This window comes from Megalobrama amblycephala, linkage group LG11, assembly GCF_018812025.1.
Source record: "Megalobrama amblycephala isolate DHTTF-2021 linkage group LG11, ASM1881202v1, whole genome shotgun sequence".
NCBI classification, from domain to species: Eukaryota; Metazoa; Chordata; class Actinopteri; order Cypriniformes; family Xenocyprididae; genus Megalobrama; species Megalobrama amblycephala.
This window is the reverse complement of record NC_063054.1, coordinates 40,291,955-40,302,819: the sequence shown is the minus strand read 5'-3', so window position 1 is coordinate 40,302,819 and position 10,865 is coordinate 40,291,955. Positions and strand designations below refer to the sequence as shown.

Sequence of the window (10,865 nt, the reverse complement as noted above, 5' to 3'; positions counted from 1 at the left end):
ACCATTGTTTCCTCCTTTTTATATAAATCTCATTTGTTTAAAAGACCTCCGAAGAACAGGCAAATCTCAACATAACACCGACTGTTACGTAACAGTCGGGGTGTACGCCCCCAATATTTGCATATGCCAGCCCACGTTTCCAACATTATAAAAGGCATTAGACAAGGGCAGCCAGTATTAACGTCTGGATGTGCACAACCAAATCATCAGACTAGGTAAGCAAGCAAGAACAATAGCGAAAAATGGCAGATGGAGCAATAATAACTGACATGATCCATGATAACATGATATTTTTAGTGATATTTGTAAACAGTCTTTCTAAATGTTTCGTTAGCATGTTGCTAATGTACTGTTAAATGTGGTTAAAGTTACCATCGGTTACTGTATTCACAGAGACAAGAGAGCCGTCGCTATTTTCATTTTTAAACACTTGCAGTCTGTATAATGCATAAACACAACTGCATTCTTTATAAATTTCTCCAACAGTGTAGCATTAGCCGTTAGCCACGGAGCACTATCAAACTCATTCAGAATCAGAAGTAAACAATATAACAGTATACTCATAATATACATAATAACACTCACATAATCCGACGCATGCATGCCGCATGCATGACGAACACTTTGTAAAGATCCATTTTGAGGGTTATATTAGCTGTGTAAACTTTGTTAAGGCACTGTTTAAGGCAAGCGCGAGCTCTGTGGGCGGAGAGCACGGGATTTAAAGGGGCCGCAGCATAAAATCGACGCGTTTATAATGATGCCCCAAAATAAGCAGTTAAAAAAATTAATAAAAAAAATCTATGGGGTATTTTGAGCTGAAACTTCACAGACACATTCAGGAGACACCTTAGACTTATATTACATCTTTTAAAAACATAATCTAGGGAACCTTTAACTTGCAATTCTGAGCAAAAGTCAGAATTGCGAGATATAAACAATTCTGAGAACAAAAATCACATTTGCGAGTTTATCACGCAATTCTGACTTTATAACTTGCAATTGTGAGTTTATATCATGCAAATCTGACTTTATAGCTTACAATTGTGTTTATATCCCAATTCTGAGAAAAAAGTCAGAATTGCAAGATTTAAACTCGTAACTGCGTGAAAAAGTCAGAATTGCAAGATATAAACAATTCTGAGAACAAAAATCACAATTCTGAGTATGTCACGCAATTTTGACTTCATAACACGCAATTGTGAGTTTATATCATGCATTTCTGAGAAGAAAAGTCAGAACTGTGAGATTTAAACTCGCAATTGCAAGAAAAAAAACTGAGGTAAAAAGTTACAGTTACCTTTTTCATGTCTCATTCAGTGGCGGAAACAAGCTTCTATAGATATCATTACTGTACTGTTATCACCAAACATTAAAGCATCTGAAATGCTCAGCATGGCCACAAGGGGCGCTATAGTGGCCATTAGTCAGTTTTCTCCTTTGTTGACATGTTTATAAGTAGCAACCTGAATATCAACACATCCTGTGTGCTTGGCTCTTGAGTTCAGTTACTGCCACAGTAAAGCACAAAAAGCAGCAATTTTAGCTACAAGCAATCAACTCTTAATTTGCTTGGACCAAAAACCAAACAATCTGTCTCAAAATGCATTATTGCTACTTTTGAGAAAAGTACAACTGGTATAAAATAAAAACTGCTAAGGACTAAACAAAATTAAACATTTAAAAAAATAATGCAACAATGCATCTGTAACGTACACAGACCAGTACCTAAATCCAAACATCTGTTCATCATTAGTTCTTTGAGTGTAATATACTAAGCATGCATGTAGAGTTTCAAAGTACCATGGACAGCGCAAATCAATGCATCCATTTACCATTACTATTGAACACATTTCAGTGAAGGAAAGCCCTTTGAATTCATTGTTCACTTCATATTGTTTGTCCTTTTGGAGATGGATGACTTAACGTTCGTGAGGGTCACGAGGGGTCAGCAACGGTCTACTCTGACATTCAATGTGGTCTAGAGTGGGTGTGTTGACCAGACGTAAGGCACAAGCCCAAGACAGAAGACCCTACAAATCTATTCTAGGTGCGTGATAGTTTAAGAGAATACAAAGACACGGCTATTGACAGAAAAAAAGAACACAATTTTAGCAAAGGTCAGGGCTCAGAGAAAATCAGCTTTGAAAAAGGACTACAACATACAAGCAAACTCCCAACTGCAAAAGTGTGTTAAGCCCAGCACGAGGAAAAACGGCGGCTACCTTCACAAGTTATCCTCCTTTGGACGAGGTCAGCTAATTAACCTCTACGGATCAAGATGACCTTCCCTGGCGCTCCTCAACTGGGCCGACCTGAATCCCTGCGGATAATTGCCTCGTTGACATTCAGCCAATCACAAAATCCAGGCCTATGAGAATTCGGTCTGTGCGGACGTGCCACGCGTTCTGCCAGTCGCGAGATTTGCCCCTTCAAGTCATTAAAGCCACGCTGAAAGACTCCAATTAACCTCATCAGCTCCCGCTTCTTAACAAGGTGCTAAAAGCAGACAAGAAAATGTGTCCGCTGTCATGATGAGGACGGAATCAGAGCCTGCTAATCCAATCTCATCTCCATTACTCAAAATAAGCACACTAATTACATTTTCATATGCATTTCAGAACCGGTATAGATCAGTTTACCCCTAGCACCAACAGGCAGCTTGATTATGCAGTAAAGGTTTTCTTTTTTCTGGAAGAAGTCCACGTTGCGTCAGTACGAGGGCGAGCGTGTCGAGGAAAATGAATGCTGTTAAAGTAATTACGCTCGTGAGTAATTCCATTTGGGCTAAATAAATCTGACATGGACACCGCATTAGTCAGGGAAAGATGCTTTGTGCACGTACCTTAAAACATGAAACCTCAAAACTGTGACTCATTTTCTCTCTCTTGAATGACAAGGAGAGAGCGTTACCGTGTTTGTCCAAAAAGTTGCACAAGACTCCCGGGAAATCCGGTGCACTCTAAGAAAACACTGAAGCAATGCCCTTTCAAAAGGTACACCTTTGCACCTCATTTAAGATTGCATATTAGTTCCTTAAAGGTACATATCAGTATCGAAAGTGTACATATTAGTACCTTTTGAAAGGCTAGCTTTTAGGGGTGTAACGGTACACAAACATGACAGTCGGTATTGAAGTCACGGTTCGGTACAGGCTCGGTACAATGGGAAGTAAACTAAACATACTTTTTTTCATTAAACAGCGGTTTATTGAACGAATTGTGTCTTTCTCTTTAGATAAATTCAATCATAATTAACATTTCCTTAAGGGGAAAAAAAAACTCAGCTAATGCTGTAAACTATATACACATCACTATAATATGTTACAATTAAAAACAGAGCCCAAACTACAAAATTCAGCTGCTATTTATTTTTAGATATAATAATCAACATTAAAAAAGAACATAAATTGCACGTAAGGCATGTTTTGCATTAACTTCTAAATCTAATTATAAAACTATTTTTCAATTATTTTTCTACTCCAATTCATTTTTCAAATATAAACATGTTATTTACACAGTTACTGTCATAACTTGTTTTCATGACAAATTTATTTAAACATATTAAATAATTACAAAACTAAAGTAAATATAATGAACATATATAATGCTTCCCTCTAGAGTTCATTTCTCTAGTGAACTAACATGCTGTGGACACTAAATGACTTGCCTGAGGTAAATGTGATACTACGCGAGATATTATTCTCAAGACTCAAAATTCTCTTTCCGCAGTTGAAACACTCATCGTAAACATGTCTATGCATAGATTGTCTGTTCTTCTACCCTTTTTCCTTGTGTGGCATTTAGCAAACAGCGCTGCATTACCGCACACGCCCGCTTCTGGATTGGAGTGTGGATCGCCTGTGACTGACTGTATCTTTCTGTACGCACGAATACATGTATCGTTATACCCCTAGTAGCTTTTGTATTATTTTTACTGAGAGCGTGAGGTGTCTTCAGGCTATGAAGGCTTTATCTTTGTCTCATTACCTTGAAATGGGGCGCATCCGGAATTCTGCTGGAGTTGGGAGTTAGTTAACATAACTGCTTTAGAGATGACATCAGTGGGCAGCTGTGGGTGGGGAGTGTCCCGCGGCCCTGACGGCAGTTCTTGCGCAGCGCACAGCGACGTCTCAGAGCTGTGCTGGCAGGCACTGCAGCCATCTAATTAACACAGGGAGAAGAGAGCGCTGTGCTGGCTGGTTAATTGAGCCTATGGGGCATTCTCTTACAGTAAGGGCTGAGTCCATTTACCAGAACGCTGACTCTACAATGTAGAGCTTGTTTTCAGAGGTGCATTAGGAGCTGAATTCGAGGGGAATGAAGTGGTTATTCTAGAGATGCTTGGTCTGAATCTCGAGTCCAATTCCACCTTTTTTGGTCACCACAGGTGTTTTGCTCACTATATTATTTGGCCATCAAGGTACCCTTATGTCATCAGCATGAGTGCCACTGTTGAGTACCAGCAGCAGCTGTTTACCACTGTAGCTAGGAAACAACTCAGAAGGGGAAGACAACGGCATCCCGTGGTTTTGTCTCTTTGCTTTAACTATCAAAACATGCACAGAACAGAACTTGCATCTGTCGTGGTTTTACTGAAATAGATTCAACAAATGCACTGCCCAAAAACAGTATCATCAAAAGCAAAAATTGCTTGCATAACAATTCAAGAGTCCACATTAATCATACCTTTGTCAACTGATTGCTAACCAGGAGGTACTTTGGCAGGTTCCAGGGGGTACTTGGAAAGATTTTGGTATTGTTTAAACCTGTAAAACAAAGAGTACAACTTAAATAAAGAATTTTGATTTTGGGTGTCAGGGATATCCAAACCTGCTCCTGGAGGGCCAATGTCCTACAGATCTTAGCTCTGACTTGCCCCAATACACCTGCCTGGAAGTTTCTAGTATGCATAAAGAGTGAAGACCTTGATTAGTTGGTTCAGGTGAGTTTAATTAGGGTTGGAGCTGAACTCTGCGGGACAGGAGTCAAGTCAATTTATATAATACAGATTGTTTCAAAAGGAGCTTCACAGTAATAAACGGAAATGATGAATGATGCAAACTGCAAAATATTCTGCTGTAAAGCAGCTCTAAAAAGATCATAGTGACAGACATCTTCTTCTGGTCAAAGTCAAAGCAGTTTTGGAACAGCTTGGCTGTGAATAAATGATGTCAGAATTTTTATTTTTGGGTGAACAATCCCTTAATTGTATTTCATTTATTAATAAAGTTACTTGTAGGTCTAGTTTCTCTATGGTTGCCTCAAGTTCTTGACATGAACTTATTTTTTGTCACTCATCATTTTCACTGGCCACAATTTTGACATCGATACCATAGGGAAAAACTGACATATAGATATTTTTAATATTAACTCATAATTTGGCATCAGGTATATTAGGCTGCTGTCACTTTAAGACCTGACGCACGGTCATAACTGACTCTGTTTACGTGAATAATTGCCAAAACTGGCATTTTGCGTTTTTTTTTGTGTATTTCACTGTTTACGCCAAATATACAGTATAAACAATGAAAAAAACGCACAATGCACACACTTTGGGTGTAAACACAAAATCTGCGGAAATGAGTCAAATTATGCACAATACGCGCAATCCCACACCGAAATTCAAGTCCTGTAAAACCAACAACATTAATCCGGAACAAATGAAACGAGTGAGTGAGGGGAGGCGGGTTTGTGTGTCAACTCGCTGTCGGATAGATGAGAGAGCGAGAAAGCACAGCTGGTATCGTGTATCTATTCTGCATCTATATGTATAAAAAATAAATATTTTTGACAACACTATATTATTTCAGATGCCTTTTTAAAAGACTCCAATTGAAAAATGTATAGCCCATATTACATAAAATTCAACCCGCCAAATTGGCTAATAGGAGTGACCGCATTACACGCCACTGCTGAAATCCACCCGCATTTGTTAGGTTGGCGGGTGTTTATGTCAAGTCCTATGGAAACGTGATAGACAAGACTAAAAAGGTGATGTGCATTTGAGTTTGTAAAACAGCTTGCACACCAACCAAACAAACTGAACTCTGACTTCAAAATCTCTAGTGTGAAGTCGCCCTGAGGCTAACATGTTACCTTTATTTCTAGTTGAGTGCCTAGCCATGATGTCAGTTCATGTAGAGGTGTGTCTGTGATGTCAGTAGACCAGGCCTGTCGCTGAAAGCTCTGGGGACCGTCTCTGCCACCGCACCACATGGTCCCACGTCGGCCCAACGCCCAATGGACCACAGTGATTCAGCAGATGTGCGCATACCATCTTGCAGACACACACACACACACAAGCCAACTGACATGGAGTCTGCTCGTTAGATGGTCCTAACGATGCCAGATTATCGGCCCTTCGGCCCTGGCACCGCAAACCCAGCTCGATTTTTTCATTCTTAGGACCTTTCGTAAATAAATAACAACAACAAACAGCAACAAGAGAGCTATACCCAGCGGGGCTTCGTGTGACATATGGGATCTCCCTGCTTTGGCCGCACGGAGCGACACGGACACAGATGGCGGCTCTCAATATGGCCTCCCTCTCTGTCTCGCTCTGAAAGCCCCCCGTTCGCTGCATATTCAAATTAGCACGCTCGCGCTGACAACTGCTACCCTGCGACTGCGTTTCCAATTGTTGAGTGCTGTCAGAGGCTCAGATGGGTTAAACACAATGGTGAACAATTAGACGAACGGTTCTAAGAGCAGCGTTGCATTAAACACAAGTTGTAACGAGCTTGAAAGGACAGAGGCGAGGTTGACTCACGTCTCTCCGCGGGCTTTGACGGGGTCTCCTGAGGCCACGGGGGAAAGGGTGGGTTAACCAGTAAAAGCGCTGCGTGTTTGCTGAGACAGGGGTTGTCGCTCTCACATTAAGCTTTAGACGGAGATCTCCAAAGGACCCCAGAAGAGCTCCTGGAACATTACAGCACTGAGTGTGGTGTTCACACCACTTACACACATGGATGCAGATGGCCTTTAAGTGCATTCACAATACAACACAAAAATACATTACAAACGCTTCTGTGCACATCATAACTTATTTTGGTTGGGGTAAATAAAAGTGCTATTGACTATTTCCCCGGCATTGACAGAATGTTCCATCATTTATGAGACAATGCTTCCCTGCCATTGATGGAATTTTCCGTCATTTACGAGACGCTTCCCTGCAAATTGACAGAATTTTCCATCACTTGCAAGACGCCGCTTCCCCGCCATTGACGGAATTTGCCGACATTTACGAGACAATGCTTTACTGCCGTTGATGGAATTTTCCGTCATTTATGAGACAACACTTCCCCGCCATTTACCGAATGTTACGCCATTTATGGAGACAACGCTTCCCCGCCACAGACGCCATTATGGTGGTAGCTGGCAAATTTAAAAAAAATAAATAACTCTGGTGAGCAAAGAGTTAAATGTTATTTTATATTGTTCATGAGTATCAAATTTGCCTCAAAGTTTCTACAAAAATTATTTAGAAGAAACGAAAAGACAATTGTTGACATGCAGTAATAAGCCAAGATACAAAGCTATACAATTTGTATACAATCATCTGGATTTGAGAGAACTTAATGAGAAATGTTTGAGTTCATATTAAAATAGTCAAGTTTTGATTCCAGACTTTGGGAGCAAGTGTATCCCATCAATATCTCCAATTGAGCGTTTGTCTCATTTTTCTCTCGTGGTTCAGAGATTTACAGTCAACTGTATTTTAATGAGGTGAAGGAGTGTCTCAGTCTCTGATGAGTTTCAGAGTCATCAAGCTCGTAAACAGATGGAGCCAATATCTCGCTTTCTCAAAATCCACTCCAGATCTCCACCTCCAGTGTATTAAACAATACGGCCGGTTTCTCTCCCTCTGTCTGTCCGCCCTCATCCCTCGGTCTTTCTTGGGAGGAGTGCCGGGACTGTGGAGGATAGGGGGTGGGGTGGGGATCTTGAAAGAAAGAAAGAAAATGGACTTCTGTGTCAGCAACAGCGTCTTTCTTTGCTCTAATCCTCTCGCCCCAAGCCTCACAGTGCAGTCAAGCGCGCTGTTACATGGCAACAATTAGGAGAGCCGAATCTCAGCACCTGGTCCTCCCCAATCTACGGCAGCTGACTGTACACACACACACACACACACACACACACACACAGCCAGGTGGCACCTCTTCAATCACATTAGCTGGCCACTCTAGGGTTAATAAAACTCCGGCCCCCTCCCTGATCTGCCTGCCGCCCAGCCTTTTCACCCCAGGGCAGACACTATGTATTCTTTACAGGCCCAGTAACAATGTTGTTTAAACCCGGTTAAAGAGCTGGATCCATGTGAGGAGGGCCGGGCCGAATGTTTAAGGGGCCTCTGTGGTTTCTTCAGGTCTATTTATGCCAAGTGTACTGTATAACAATGAGGCCTTTACAGAAACAACAAAACCTAAAACACTAGATTTTCACATTGGTGCCTGCCGATGAAAAACCCAATGCCAACACTGGTGAAATCTGACTAGTAATTTGCCATGCATTCGCAAAATCCATTGCTAAGTTATTCTGAGCAATTGCTTTGGTGTTGCTAGTGTACTACAAGAGGGCAAGGTATTCTCAGTGGTTTCTAGGGCATTACTAAGGTTTACTGGGTGGTTGTGAAAGGGTTCTGAGTGGCTGCTAGGGTGTTCTAACTGGTTTCAAGGGCATTCCTCTGATTTACTGGTAGGTTGCTAGGGTGTTGTCAGGCAGTCGCTAAGGTGTTCAGGGTGGTTGCTAGGCAGTTACTAAGCCATTCTGAGTAGTTGCTAGGATTTTCTGGGCTGTTGCTAAGCAATTGCTAAGATGTTTTTAGTGGTTTGGCTGTTCTGGGTTATTTTTGGACATTGTTGGTCACTAAGGTGTTGCTAGGGTGTTGCTGATAGGATGGTTCTACAGCTTTCTGGATGCTGTTCTGTGTTCTCTCTACGTTATTCCTGGTGGTGTCTAGGATGTTACTTGGCAGTTGCTGATGTGTTCTAAATGGTTCCTAGGCCATTGCTAGGTTGTTGCTAGGGTGATGTTGGTAATTATTACTGATCCAAATCTCTCTTAATAATTGGTGTTGCTAGTGTACTACAAGAGGGCAAGGTGTTCTGACTGGTTTCAAGGGCATTTCTCTGATTTACTAGTAGGTTGCAAGAGTGTTGATAGGCAGTTGCTATGGTGCTCTTGGTGATTGCTAGTCTAAGGCATTCTGAGTAGTTGCTAGGGTTTTCTGGGCAGTTGCTAAGATGTTCTGAGGAGTTTGATTGTTGCTAGGCTTTTATGGATTGTTTTTGGATGTTGCTACGTGGTTGCTAAGGTGTTGCTTGGATGTTAAGTACATGTTAATGTGTTCGGATAGGGTGATTCTACAGCTTTCTGGATGCTGTTCTGTGTTGTCTCTACAATATTCTTGGTGGTGTTTAGGGTGTTGCTTGGCAGTTGCTATTGTGTTCCAAATGGTTTATAGGCCATTGCTAGGTTGTTGCTAGGGTGATGGGGGTAATTACTGATCCAAATTTCCCTTAATAATTGGTGTTGCTAGTGTAATATAAGAGGGAAAGGTATTCAGTGGTTTCTAGGGCATTCCTAAGGTTTACTGGGTGGTTGCAAAGGGGTTCTAAGTGGCTACTAGGGTGTTCTAACTGGTTTCAAGGGCATTCCTCTGATTTACAGGTAGGTTGCTAGGGTGTTGATAGGCAGTTGTTATGGCACTCTGGGTGGTTGTTAGGCAGTTTCTAAGGCATTCTGAGTGGTTGCTTGGGTTTTTTGGCCAGTTGCTAAGCAATTGCTAAGATGTTCTGAGTGGTCTGGCTGTTGCTAGGGTGTTATGCGTTGTTTTTGAACGTTGCTATGTGGTCGCTAAGGTGTTGCTAGGGCGTTGCTTGGATGTTAAGTAGATGTTAATGTGTTCTGATAGAGACAACACAGAACAGCATCCAGAAAGCTGTAGAATCACCTTAAGTTATTCAGGGTGGTGTCTAGGGTGTTGCTAGGCAGTTGCTAATGTGTTCTAAATGGTTTCTAAGGCATTGCTAGGTGGTTGCTAGGCTGATGTGGGTAATTACTAATCCAAATCTCTCTGATAATTCTGGGCTATGGCTTGGGTCTCTCCTTCGATGTGCATATATGTGGTTATCTGTTGGGAAAAAGTCATGAGGTACTAAATAATGAGGTACTATCAATAGACCATATTTTGAGAGATATCATACTACTAAGTTCATGTAACACAATATTAACATGGCATTCAAAGGTACTTCAAAGTATATTTTGGTACATGTCCAAAAAATTCATTGTAATTTGTTAGTGACATGGCCGTTGGACATGGAAACATTACATGGAAATGCGAAAAGAATAATCCTACAACCTTTTGTTTGACTTTGTTTTCCTTAGTTTTTTTGTTTTCTTAAGTTTCTTGTCATTACAATGAGAGCCAAGCCAACAGTGCTCATTTTAATAACAATACCTGTAGATTTATATGCTAGGGTCGTGATCGACTGCAATTTGTGAACACAAATTACAAGTGCGAATTAAGCAGCCTCGGTTTGAGCTGAATGCTATCGGTGATCAGTACGCCTGTTGCTTTGTGTTGCAGTAAGACGCCACAGACCCAATGAATGAGTAAACAGACATACAGAAAGATTAATTGAGCAAACGAACCTCTCCTGAATGCTGATTAATTCAGATGGAAACACAAATGAACAAAAAAACACGGCTAATCCTTCTAACTGCCAGGCTGATGATATTCTGCATTTGTCAAGCGCCGAGGGAACTTTAATGGTTTACACAGGCTGTGCGCTCCATTAGACCCATGATTCATTTCTTCACATGCATTTCTACATCCTCTCTGCTCTCCCCTGCCTTTCAGGT

At 41.3% G+C, this 10,865-nt stretch overlaps 1 long non-coding RNA gene across 8 annotated transcripts in view; it reads right to left on the bottom strand.

The window, feature by feature from the left end:
• Positions 1–10,865, bottom strand: part of LOC125278695 — a 35,578-nt gene that overhangs the window by 9,811 nt on the left and 14,902 nt on the right. For 5 of the 8 annotated variants that reach the window (XR_007187242.1, XR_007187249.1, XR_007187245.1 and 2 more), the window contains one exon: positions 3,990–7,944. This is a non-coding gene — a long non-coding RNA (uncharacterized LOC125278695). The remainder of the gene's footprint in view (positions 1–3,989; positions 7,945–10,865) is intronic. The other 3 variants (XR_007187246.1, XR_007187244.1, XR_007187243.1) reach the window with 3 other exon arrangements.